The following is a 12,428-nucleotide window of genomic DNA, read 5'->3' on the forward strand; positions in this document are numbered from 1 at the left end:
TAGTTCATATGCCTATGAGTCAGTAAAGACTGAAGTAATGTCCCATGTTGAGTTGGTTATTTTGATATATGATAAAAATTATGTTTGAAGTAAAACAATTACTGTTAACTGGAAGATCACAGGATATATCCATCATATTTTTCAGGACAGGTAGTTTTTACTGTGGGGCAAATAGGTTAAAATTATACTGTATGGTAATTGCATTGAGGTTCTAAAGAAAGGAATCTGTAGAGAAATCTATGCAATATATAATTTGTCCGGATTAGTTTTCCTTTGGGGAAAGAAGTTCTGAAATAGCTCCAAAACATTTTACTTCAATTGAAAGTCCTCCAAAAAGAGAACTATTGGGAAACCATGGTGTGGTGGTGGAAAAGAAAAGCTCCCTCGGTTTTTTGGAGGGAATAACTTTAAAAATACTTAAATGGCTAAGTTTACTTGGTGCAGTTAAGAATTAAACTTGTCAATTTTAACATTGCTGTTACATCTGAAATAAACTTATGTTCTGGTAGTGATCTGTGATGTCTATAAATATCAAAGAAAACCCTACATTGTGTTGAATTCAGTAGTCAGCAACTATATTATGTAGTCATATAGTTGCCTGTACTGTTTTATTTGCTTCCACATTTCTTTAAGATCTAATTTAAAGCTGTCCTGCTGCTATATTTTGAATGCAATTGTTAAAAATGCCGCCATGACACTTTAGGCTGCAATCGTGTTAATAATTTGTATTGACTATAGATAACATATATTCAAAAGTTTTTTTTTAGAAGTGAGGAAGGAGTTTACTAAAGTGAGTTGGGATTTGGTTTAAGTTTTTTTCTGAATATCAAACAAACGTATTTAAAATTTTGTCTTTAATCAAATTAACTCAGTACTTCGTATCTCTAGTCAAAACTGTTGATTAGAATTCTGCTTACTCCATTCAAGAAATAATGGCTGATTTATGTCCAGTGTGTCTTAAGTCTAAAATTTATCAGCTTAAAAGAGCAAGCGTACATTATCTCCCACAGCTTTTGAGTCAGGAATCTAAGAGCAGCTTAGCTGGGTGGTTCTGGCTTACCATCTCATAAGGTTGTAGGGCTGCACTGCATTATCTGGAGGATTGACAATGGCTTGAGGAGCCACATCCAAGATGGCTCACTCACATTGCTGTTGTGCCTCAGTTCCTAACCATGTGGGTGTCTTCATAGGGCTGCCTGACAACTAGCATCTGGCTTCCCCAGAGCAAGTAATCCAAGAGAGTGAGCAGAAGCCGTACTCTTTATGACGTAGCCTCAGATGACGTTACTCCTGTCATATTCTATTGGTCACACAGGCTAACCATTGTACCAGGCTAGTAAAGTGTGGGAGGGGACCACACAAGGATATAAATATTGGTAGGTGAGGATCACTGGGCTTTGTAGGAGACTGGCTGTCACACTGCTAGAAGAAAATGTTGGGATTTGTTGACCAACAAGGCAGGGTAGTTGGTAAGTTTATGTTTTATTAGAGATTAGTTTCCTAGATGAGGGCTTGAAAGCACCGCACTTTACATGTATTCAGAATGTAAAAGAAACGGAGTGGGCCCAAAAGTTCTGCCCTTTGTGCTGGGTTTTCAGGGGGAAGGCAGGAAACTAATCTATGTCTCTGATGCTTTTCTAACTGAGTGATTTGCACATTTCTAGGGAGTTGGTTACTGCAGACGCAAGTAGGGGCAGTGATCCTACGGAAATTTTTCAGGGAGTAAGTATTTCATATGGCATAGGCTCCAGAATTTGGCCTCCCTTCCAAGGCTGAACCACAGGAACTTAGTCCTAGTTTATGATACAGTCAAGTAACAGCCGTATGGGAAAAATGGCTTTATTCAGATTTTTTAATGTGGGTGCAGTTAACTTGGTAGAACATTGAAGAATGTGAAGTCAGAACAGTTCTGACTGGGGCAGATTCTCTACCTTTTCAACTCCAAAATTTAAACACTTGATTTCTTAGGTAAAAAGTGTTTATGTAGAATCAACATGTGATCCAGGAATAGTTAGGAGCAGACAGTTAATATGAAACAGTTGCTACTTTTACAGCCTAGAGTGTAAATCTTGAATTATGGCCTTTTAAGTACTAATTTGTGATGGAAGCTTAAATCTAACATTTAGGAAGATATTGAACGGAATATTTGGAGTTCGTGAACTTTGAATTAGATATTCCTGATTTCTTGAAGCTAATTTGCCACATAGCTTAATTTCATCCCAGTTTTACTCTATTTTATTTACTGTCCTCAAAAACTCAAGACATCTGAACTCATAAAGGATCTAAGTAGTATAAATTGTCCTTTTTTTTCTTTGTGTCTGGCTGGCTGGCAACGGATTGAACCCTGAACCTAGGTGTTAAGTAGTATACATTAAAGCACACATTAAATGACTGTAGCCTTAACAGGATATCTGATTATATGGGTTTTGTTTGTTTCTTTGATCAAACTTCTGGAGTTCATCTAGTTAGCTCATCTTTGAGAAACCATATTGGTAGTATCAAAGTCCTCTATAAAGATTTGAACGATTTTAAATTCTGCTTGTTACTAGCAATCTGCTACTGTAAAGTATAATAAAACTATTAGGTACTACATGTGCAATTGCTCATGCAGCTGAAATTTGAACATACACTGTGAAGTAATATATGTAACTGTAAAACCCAGTGTTCATAGTAAGATGAAGGCTTTGTTACAGTGCCTTCAAAACAAGTTTCATGACATTCTTTGTCCTTACCACCTTCCTATTTGTTTCTACAAATTTATTGAGCACGTGCTTTTCTAAGCTCTAGGGATATAGCAGTGAGCAAGGCAGATAAGGTTAGTGGCCTCTTAGTTTACTAAAATGAATCCCAGAGTTTCCAATGATCTTATCTGAACTTTGGAAGGAACTTGGTGGAGAGAAATACTCCCTGCACTAACATTCTCTTAACATTGGCTCAAATATAAACAAAAAGCTTTAATTTTCGTAAAAGAACTGAGATGTAAAAGTATGAAAGGAAGTGCAAGAGAGGGATACAAGTTCAGAATTTATGCAGCAGAAACTATCTAACTTAACATTGTAGAGGTTCAGATAGCTTGTCCTTTTGGACGTGTAGCTTATCATTCTATACTGCCTTCCTCAAGCTACAGTTTAAAGACGGACTAGCTTATCTCCGGTGACATCTTAGCTGGAGAAAATGTTATCAAACAAATTAGGAATGACCTTCCACACAATTTGACCTTTTGCAACAGGATCCAAAGAATAAACTCTTTGGCCTCCCTAGGTCTTTACTTTCTTTTGATTTTTAATCAACACACATTTCTTCCCCAGATGATTGATGGTAGGGATGGCCACCTATTAAGGACTTGATTTAATTCATTTATTTTATTTATAAGCAAATCTGTATGACCTCTGTTTACACTTATCTGTGAAAATTTCGCATACTTTTAAGTGTTAAAGCACTGTGAACTCCTGCAAGTGTAACTTTCACAACTACCATTTATTTTATTTATAAGCAAATCTGTATGACCTCTGTTTACACTTATCTGTGAAAGTTTCGCATACTTTTAAGTGTTAAAGCACTGTGAACTCCTGCAAGTGTAACTTTCACAACTACTCGGAACCTACTAGCTTCCCCTTTTCTTACAAAACCCTTCTTCCTCTTTTCCTACATAAAAATATCCACTATCTCCACACCAAATCAAAATTCAGTTTATACTATAATACGTACCCTGGGACAAATTTAGAGCATGGTTCCTGGATTATCACCAGTCCTAGAAGATTGTTGTTTTTTTAAAGTTAGGCACAAATAACAGGAGCATTCTGCCAGCACTTAGCTAGAAAATGGAAAACTAACCCATTCTCACTCATCACAAAGGAGAGAGAGTAAGTAAAAACTATGAGTTTATACCAAGTACAAGGTTCCTTTGGAACTTACAAAGGAAAACATGCGGAGTGAATTAATAGAAGAGATAATACTATATAGCACATTCATGGATATAAAGAACATAAATTGTCTATAAAAATGTGTACAAAACAGTCAAGTTTAACAAAATTTTAATAGTCATACCACATCATGCTTAAAGAAATATCTCCACTGAGGCATAATAAGGCTACAGGAAAGAGGTGTGTCTCTTAACTGGTTAGCAATTGGGAAAATAATGTAGGACCAAAGTAACTGATCAAAACAAGAAAAACTGGGAGAAAATAATTGAACATGTAATTTGCAAAGCTCTGGAGTTGGGCCACAAGTAATAAAAATCAAAGATGTGACAAAATTTACAAATGTATGCATTAAGGATTGGAAATTTTTGCCTTAAGTACATAAATTTACTCTTTAAAGAATTCATATATAAGAAAAAATTATGATATTTTGATAATGGAAAGAGTTCACAAAGGAAATACAATTAATAATGGAAAAAGGAATTCTAATGGACAATTTACAAAAATAGGGCTTTACTTTTGCCTAATAAGGGTATGTAAATATTCTTATCCTGGCAGGCCTAACCCCATTGTCTTGCATTAGATTCATCTGTTAGGGTAACACTTGAGAGCTTACCATGTAGCAGGCACTGTGATTGATGCTACTGTCCAGCATAGTGCCTATAGTTAACAATACTGTATCATATACTTAAAATTTTGCTAAGAGGGTAAGCCTTATGTAACTATTCTTATCACAAAACAATAATAATATAGTAATAAAGAGGATGGGAGGAAACTTTTGGAAGTAATGGATATGTTTATGACATTGTGCTGGTTTGATGGATATATGCCTGTTTCCAAACTCATCAATTTGTATACATTAAATATGTACACCTTTTTGTATGTTAATCATACCTCAGTTAAGTGCTTATAAAAAAATTCATCAAAACAGACCATATCCTGGGCCATGAAATAAGTCACAGTACATTTAAGAAGCTCTACTGGGAAGTCCAAATATTTGGAAATTAAACGCACTTTCAAAAAACAAACAAAAAACCCCCAAATACTTCTAAATAACTCATGTCTAAGAAAAGGTCACAAGATAAATTAGAAAATATTTTGAACATAAGGAAAGTGAAAGGATAATGTATAGCATTAAATGTGTACATGAGAAAAGAAGAAAGATCTTGTATCAAGGATCTTAAGTTTCCGTCTTAAGAAATTAGAAAAAGAAGAGCTTGTTAGGCCTAAAGTAAGCTGAAAGAAAAATAATAAAGAGCAGAAACCAATAAAATTGAAAAACCAAAAAATGAAAGCAACAACCACTTCCTTCAAAAAATAAAATTGATAAATCTCTAGCCAAACTGACCAAAAAAGCCCACAAGTTGCCAACATCAGTAAAGAAAGGGGACATTGCTACAGAACTCACTGATAATAAAAGGATAATAAAAGAATACTATAAACAACTAAATTCAACAACTTAGATGAAATGAACAGCTTTTTGAAACAAATTACTAAGTTTACTCAAGAAAGTCTGGCAGTTCTGTAAAAGGTTAAACAGTCACAGTATGACAGTAATTCCACTACTTGGTATACATGCCAGAGAAATGAAAACATGTCCACACAAAAACTTGTGCATGAATGTTCATAGCAGCATTGTTTATAGTAGACAAAGTGGAAACAACCCAAATGTCCATCAACCGATGAATTTATCAACTGATGAATGAATAACCCAATTGCGCTATATCCATACAATGGAATATTATTGCACCATAATAAGGAGATTGTCTGGTAAGTAAATTATTTCTCAATAAAGCTATTTTCCAAAAAAAGAAATGGGAAACCTGAATATAGCCTTATATATGAAGGAAATTGAATTTGTGGCTAAAATCCTTCCTAAACAGAAAATTCCAGGCCCACATGGCTGCTTTTGTGAATTCTATCAAATATTTAAGGAAGAAATAATACTACTTTTACATATCCTCTTCAAGAAAATAGAAGAGATTATCCAACTCATTTTTATGTGAACAGTATTATACTGATACTGTTCAGTATAATGAACAGTGTAAACCAGTAAAAGACATTACAAGAAAACTAGACCAATATCTCTCATGAATGAAGACAGGAACATCTTTAAGAAAAATTAGCAAATCAAATCCAGCAGTATATTAAAAGATATGTTACGATCAAATAGGATTAGTCCCAGGAGGGAAAGTTTTGTTTAACAATTGAAAGTCAACTTGTGTAATTCATATTAACCTTAAAAAGAAAAAAAGTGATTGTCTCAATAGATGCAGAAAAAACGTATTTGATAAAGTTGAACATCCATTAATGACAAAAACTTTGAATACAAGATTAAAAAGGAATTTAACCTGAAAAGGTTATTTATAAAAGCCTAGAGATACCATCATATTTAATGGTGAAAGACCAAGTGCTTTACCCCTGAAATTGGGAAGAAGGCAAGGATGGCTGCTTTCACAACTTCTATACACTTGCACTGGGTTCCCTACCCAGTTCTATGAGACAAGAAAAAGAAAACATGCAGATTGGAAAGAAAGAAGTGAATGGTCTTTATTGGCAGATGAAATGATTAGAAGATGCAAAAATATCTAAAAATAGCTACTAGAATTAATACATGTTTTAGATTAATAGCACGGTCACAGGATACAAACAGTTGTATTTCTAGCAATAAAAACTAGAAATTGAATTTCAAAAGAAATGAAATTTATGATAGCATAAACATATGAAATAGGGATACGTTTAACAAGGTATATGCAAGACATATACAGAAAGTGATAAAACACTGCGGGAAGAAATTTTTAAAGACCCAAATGGAGAGACAGAACATGTCCACGGATCCAAAAACCCAGTGTTAAGTTGTCACTTCTCCACAAACTGAATTTTAGATCTCAGTCAAAATTTTGGAAGGCTTTTTTTTCTTTTTAACTTTACAAGTCTATATGGAAATGCAAAGGACCTAAAATGATTGATTTGGGGATACTTCAAAAACTTAATGGAAAAACGTATTATCTTTTATTTTTCCATAAACCAGTACCCTTGTACAATTTTTAAACAGAAGAAAATTGGAGGAGTTACACTACTTGACTTTTAAGACATAAAGTTGCATAAAGGCATTGTGGTGATGGTGTCAACACAGAGAAACAGATCAGCGAAACAGAATAGAGTTCAGAAATACATCCACGATGTACATGGTCACTTGAGTTTTGTCCAACATACGAACACAATCCAGTAGTAAAGTTTTGTAATCGGGCCGGCCCGGTGGCGCACTGCTACAGTGCGCTGCTTGGGAGCATGGCGGCGCTCCTGCTGAGGGTTCAGATCCCACATACAGACCGGTTCCCGCACCGCTTGGGAGCGTGGTGGCGCTTCCACCAAGGGTTCGGATCCCACATACAGACCGGTTCCCGCTCAGTGGCTGAGCGAGGTGCGGGCGCAGCACCGAGGGTTGCGATCCCATTGCCGGTCCCCGGTCCGGTACGGGCGCGACACTGAGGGTTGCGATCAGTTGCTGGACACGGCAAAAGACAAAAAGGGGAAAAAAAAAAAAAAGTTTTGTAATCAGAATATATAAAGAACTCTGGAAACTCAATAAACAACCCAATAAAAATGGGCAAAAAACTAACGTTTCACCAAAGATATACAAATGGCTAATAAGTACATAAAAGGATGTGTAGCATCATTAGTCAACAGAGAAATGTAAATTAAAATGACAATGAAATACCACTATGCACTTGTTAGAATGACTAAAATTTTAAAAGACTGACCATACCAAGTGCTGTCAAAGACATGGAACAATTCAAACTCTCATATGTTACTGATGGGGAATGGCAAAACAACTTTGGAAAGCAGTGTGGTAGTTTTAAAAAAAGGTGAATACACACCTACCATATGACTCAGCCATTGGATATTTATACAAGTATTATCCCCCAAAAAACAAAAGCAAATGTTCATACAGAGATTTATTTGTACATGGTGTTCATAGCATCTTTATTTATGATAGGTAAAAACTGGAACTAATCCCACTGTCCACTAACAAGTGAATATATGGGCCGGCCCGGTGGCGCACTGCTACAGTGCACCGCTTGGGAGCGTGGTGGCACTTCCACCAAGGGTTCGGATCCCACATACAGACCGGTTCCCGCTCAGTGGCTGAGCGAGGTGCGGGCGCAACACCAAGGGTTGCAGTCCCGTTGCCGGTCCCGGTCCGGTGCGGGCGTGACACTGAGGGTTGCGATCCGTTGCCGGGCACGAAAAAAGACAAAAAGGAAAAAAAAAAAAAAAAGTGAATATATGATATATTAATACAATAGAATACTACTCAGCAACTAAAATTAATGAGTTATTAATACACACAACAAAGGGGATGAATCTTTTTTAAATGCCGGATGAAAGAAGATAGAAAAAAAAAGTTTACTGAATTATTTCTTTTATATAAAATTGTACAAAATGGAAAACTAACCTATAGTGACAAAGCAGATTAGTGGTTGCCTGGGGAACAGGATGAGGGTAGAAGGAAGAAATTAATTTGTAGCATGAAGAAAGTTGGGGGGCAGGATGGATATGTTCATTTCTTATTGTGGAGTTGGCTTCACAGGTGTATAAATGTCAAAACTCATCACATTATATATTTTAAATATGTTCAGTTTATTGTAGGTCAATCACACCTCAATAAAGCTACTTTTTAAAATAGGAACTCTTAAGAGAATGGAAAAGCAAGCCACAGATTGGGTGAAAATATTCGCACAACATGTATCTGAGAAATGACTTTTATCCAGAAGACATACAACTTTTACAGCTCAATAATAAGCATCCTGAGTTTTAAAATGGGCTAACAATTTGAACACTTTACCAAAGATACCCAAGTAGACAATAAACACATGAAGATATGCTCAACATCGCTAGTTATTAGAGAAATAAAATTACAAGGAGATACCACTTCACAAGAATTAAAAAGACGGACGATAACAAGTGTTGGCGATGGTATGGAGTATCTGGAATCCCCATATATGTACATACGTATATATGTGGCTCCCCGGCACAGGGAATCCCAATATATTGTTGGGAATGTGAAATAACGGTTACTATATCTTTGGGAAACAGTTGGGCAGTTTTTTCAGGAAATACGGGAGTAGATTTCAAGAACTGGTGGTTCGCTTGTTCTGCTCCTATGCAGAACGTAAAAGAAAAGCTTCTAAAAAGAAAACTCGAGGGCCGGCCTGTGGTTCACTCGGGAGAGTGTGGTGCTGATAACACCAAGGCCACAGGTTCGGATCCTATATAGGGATGGCCGGTTCGCTCACTGGCTGAGCGTGGTGCTGACAACACCAAGACAAGGGTTAAGAGCCCCTTACCGGTCATCTTTAAAAAAAAAATAAAGAAAGAAAACTCTGTTAGTGCGAGGTGCTATAACACCAAAGTAAGGGTTTTGGATCCCTGCACAGCCAGCCGCAATCAATCAATACCTAAATAAATTAATAAGAAAACGCAATCTTAACTCTCCAACATAGGGGTGAGAGTTAAAAAGCAAGCCACATGAGTCTGACCAGTCGTCCGAAGGAAATTCAGAGTGCAAGGAAAGAAACGGATGAAGGAGACAGGAAAAGGTGACCGAGGCGGGCAAAGGCCATCCGGTGTGAACCTGGCTGCCCAGCTCTTTATGCACCCACAGCAGCATGGGGCCTCTCGTCCCGCGCGCCTCTGGGTGCCGGGGCTCAGGGCGAGTCCCCCACGGGCCTGGCACCAGGGGGCGCGGGGAGGTCCAGTATTCGAGGGGAGCCCGCACCGCCCGCGCTCGCGCCCAGCCAGGTGCCGCATGCGGGGGTCCCCAGGAAGGAGGCACACTTTGCGCAGCCCTCGCCTCCTGGAGCAGAGAGGGGGTGGGTGGAGCTGAGCCCGGAGCCGCTCCCCAATCGTAGCTCCCTCCAGTCACCCCTAGGAATAAGAAAAAAAGGATGTCATGCAATGAAACTGGGAAAGCTCTTATAAATCATGAAAATAGTCTTTTAGCGCCATCGAAGGGTCCCAAGTATGAGGGTGAAAAATTAGATTCACTCTGTGTGAAAAATCGACTTGAAGGCTGGCCAGTTAGCTCAGTTTGTTAGGGTTGGTGCTGCGTGACAGCAGGGTCCCAGGTTTGGTCCCTGTAATAGCCAGCTGCGAAAAAGAAAAACAAAAAAATCGATTTGGCCTGGAGGCAGGGAGACCAGTTTCACTTGGCCACTACATTCTGTCACCGGTATAGGCCCTGTAAGCACATGCCGGCTAGCCCGAAAATAGGACTGGTGTGATTATCTGATGTCATCCCCTCACACCTAGTGCAGTAAACCAATGTTGAATGGGTAAAGCCAATGAAAAGATATCTAGTTGGGATTTAGGCTTCAGTTAGAAAATGAGGATTAAATTAAAAACGTAATACTGCAACTTTTTTTTTTTTTGTCTTTTTCCGTGTCCGGCAACGGTTCGCAACCCTCAGTGTCGCCCCTGCGCCTCGCTCAGCGAGTGAGCGGCAACCGGTCTGTATGTGGGATCCGAACCCTCGATGGGAGCGCTGCCGCGCTTCCCAAGCGGCGCACTAGCGCAGTGCGCCACCGGGCCAGCCCCAATACTGCAACTTTTTTTTTTTTTGTCTTTTTCCGTGTCCGGCAACGGTTCGCAACCCTCAGTGTCACCCCCGCGCCTCGCTCAGCCAGTGAGCGGCAACCGGTCTGTATGTGGGATCCGAACCCTCGATGGGAGCGCTGCCGTGCTTCCCAAGCGGCGCACTAGCGCAGTGCGCCACCGGGCCAGCCCCAATACTGCAACTTTTAATCAAACAGAAATTGCTCTTATTTTCCACCTCTGAATGGTACCAGAAAGACTTTTCTTTTCTTGTTTTCTACGGTGGCTAGCCGGTACCGGGATACGGACTCTTTACCCTTGTGTTGTAACACTGTGCCCCAAACAACCGAGCCAACCAGCCAGCTGGTTGGAAAGGTATTAATGTGCATTTTTAACGGTGGTCCACAGTAACTCAAATTCTGTTTCCTGAATTGTCAAAACTATTTGTGTGGCTTTACTTTAGAACTGATGCATTGTAGTTTAGCAAATCGTGCATACCCTAGACGTGATATTTATTAACCAGAATATCTTATATTCTGACCACAATGGAATTTTTTCCTACAGCTAGACGTCCTAAAACTATACAATTTCACGGTGGTGTTATTAGCATTACTATTATGGCTCTGAAATGTAGCTTTGATTTGGGTGTGCCAAGTCCATTCAAAGGCTAATTAGAACTTCTTGTGCCTAGATGAAAGACTTAAAGAAAATTTCCAGACTGTTTATTAGTGCCATAGTTTATAAGCAACATTAAAGCCTTCTGTTTCGTCACAGCTTTTCAAACTGCTGTACAAACATAAGATGCAGTTACATTTGCCTTTACCCCCTTTCTCAGTGAGATCCTATTCCTCTATATTCAGGTTCAAGTAATTGCCATTATGCCATTCCGTGTGTGCATCTTCTGGTAGTTACCTGGTCTAGCCCATGGACATCTAAGATCTGGGACATTTCTAAATCTGATTGTGGAAGGGGCTGGAAATCTTACTGGAGGGGTTATGAAATGTGAAGCGAAACTAGGAAAAGAGAGTTGTGACCACAATTCTAGGGCTTCAAACCCATCTTGTAGTTAGGGGACCAGGTCTCCATTCCATGACCCACGGCCCTACACCTCCCAGATCCAGGTCTCTAGTAACCCACGCTTGTGGTTCCAAACCCCATCCCCTAACGCTATATACTCCCTTTCCCCATCTGGGAGGCACCCAGGGCATTTATGAAAACTGCCTTCTCCAGTTGGCAGGAATCTGTGCTTCGTTGCAAATAAAGGATGACAGGAAACCAGAGTCTACGAATTCGAGCAGCGTCAGGTCAGCAACCATCTTCCAGTGAATGGGAAGTCGGAGATGTCTGGATTTTTCTCCTTTCTTCTCCACCTCTTCTTATAAAGGTATCTTCCCGCCTTCCTGCCCTCTAGGCTAACAGCAACTCTCTTATCATTGAGAAAGCCTTCCGTGCCCTCTTCTTTAATTTTTCCAGTTCCAAACTCCCACTGAAAAGTAGAACAGAGAACAGAATACATAGAAGTTTCTTAAAACACCTCCTTTCTAGGTTCTCAAGGCGTCCCCTTTAAGGAACCAGGCCTACCTCTTTCCCATTCACCTACTGGCTTTCCTTCCTGCCCGTCACTCTACCTTTAAGAATATTTCCTGTTCCTTCAACCCAACTTGCACACCTCCACCCCCCGGCCCTCCTCATTGGGCCACCCGAGGTCCGTTCTGTAGTCGATTTTCCCTCCACCTCCTCCCGCCCTCTCGCCTAGCGAAACGGCGTCCCGGCTTCTGATTGGCTACCATGGCAGCCTCCCCGGGACTGGATTGGTGAGCTGAGTGGCATGGGCGGGAGTATCGCGCACTCAGGGTAGGTTGTTAGCGGGCCGAGAGGTGGCTCGCGGGAGGGGTGGGGAGGGGCGGGGGG

This window comes from Galeopterus variegatus, unplaced genomic scaffold (assembly GCF_000696425.1).
Source record: "Galeopterus variegatus unplaced genomic scaffold, G_variegatus-3.0.2 Scaffold3145, whole genome shotgun sequence".
Taxonomy (NCBI): domain Eukaryota; kingdom Metazoa; phylum Chordata; class Mammalia; order Dermoptera; family Cynocephalidae; genus Galeopterus; species Galeopterus variegatus.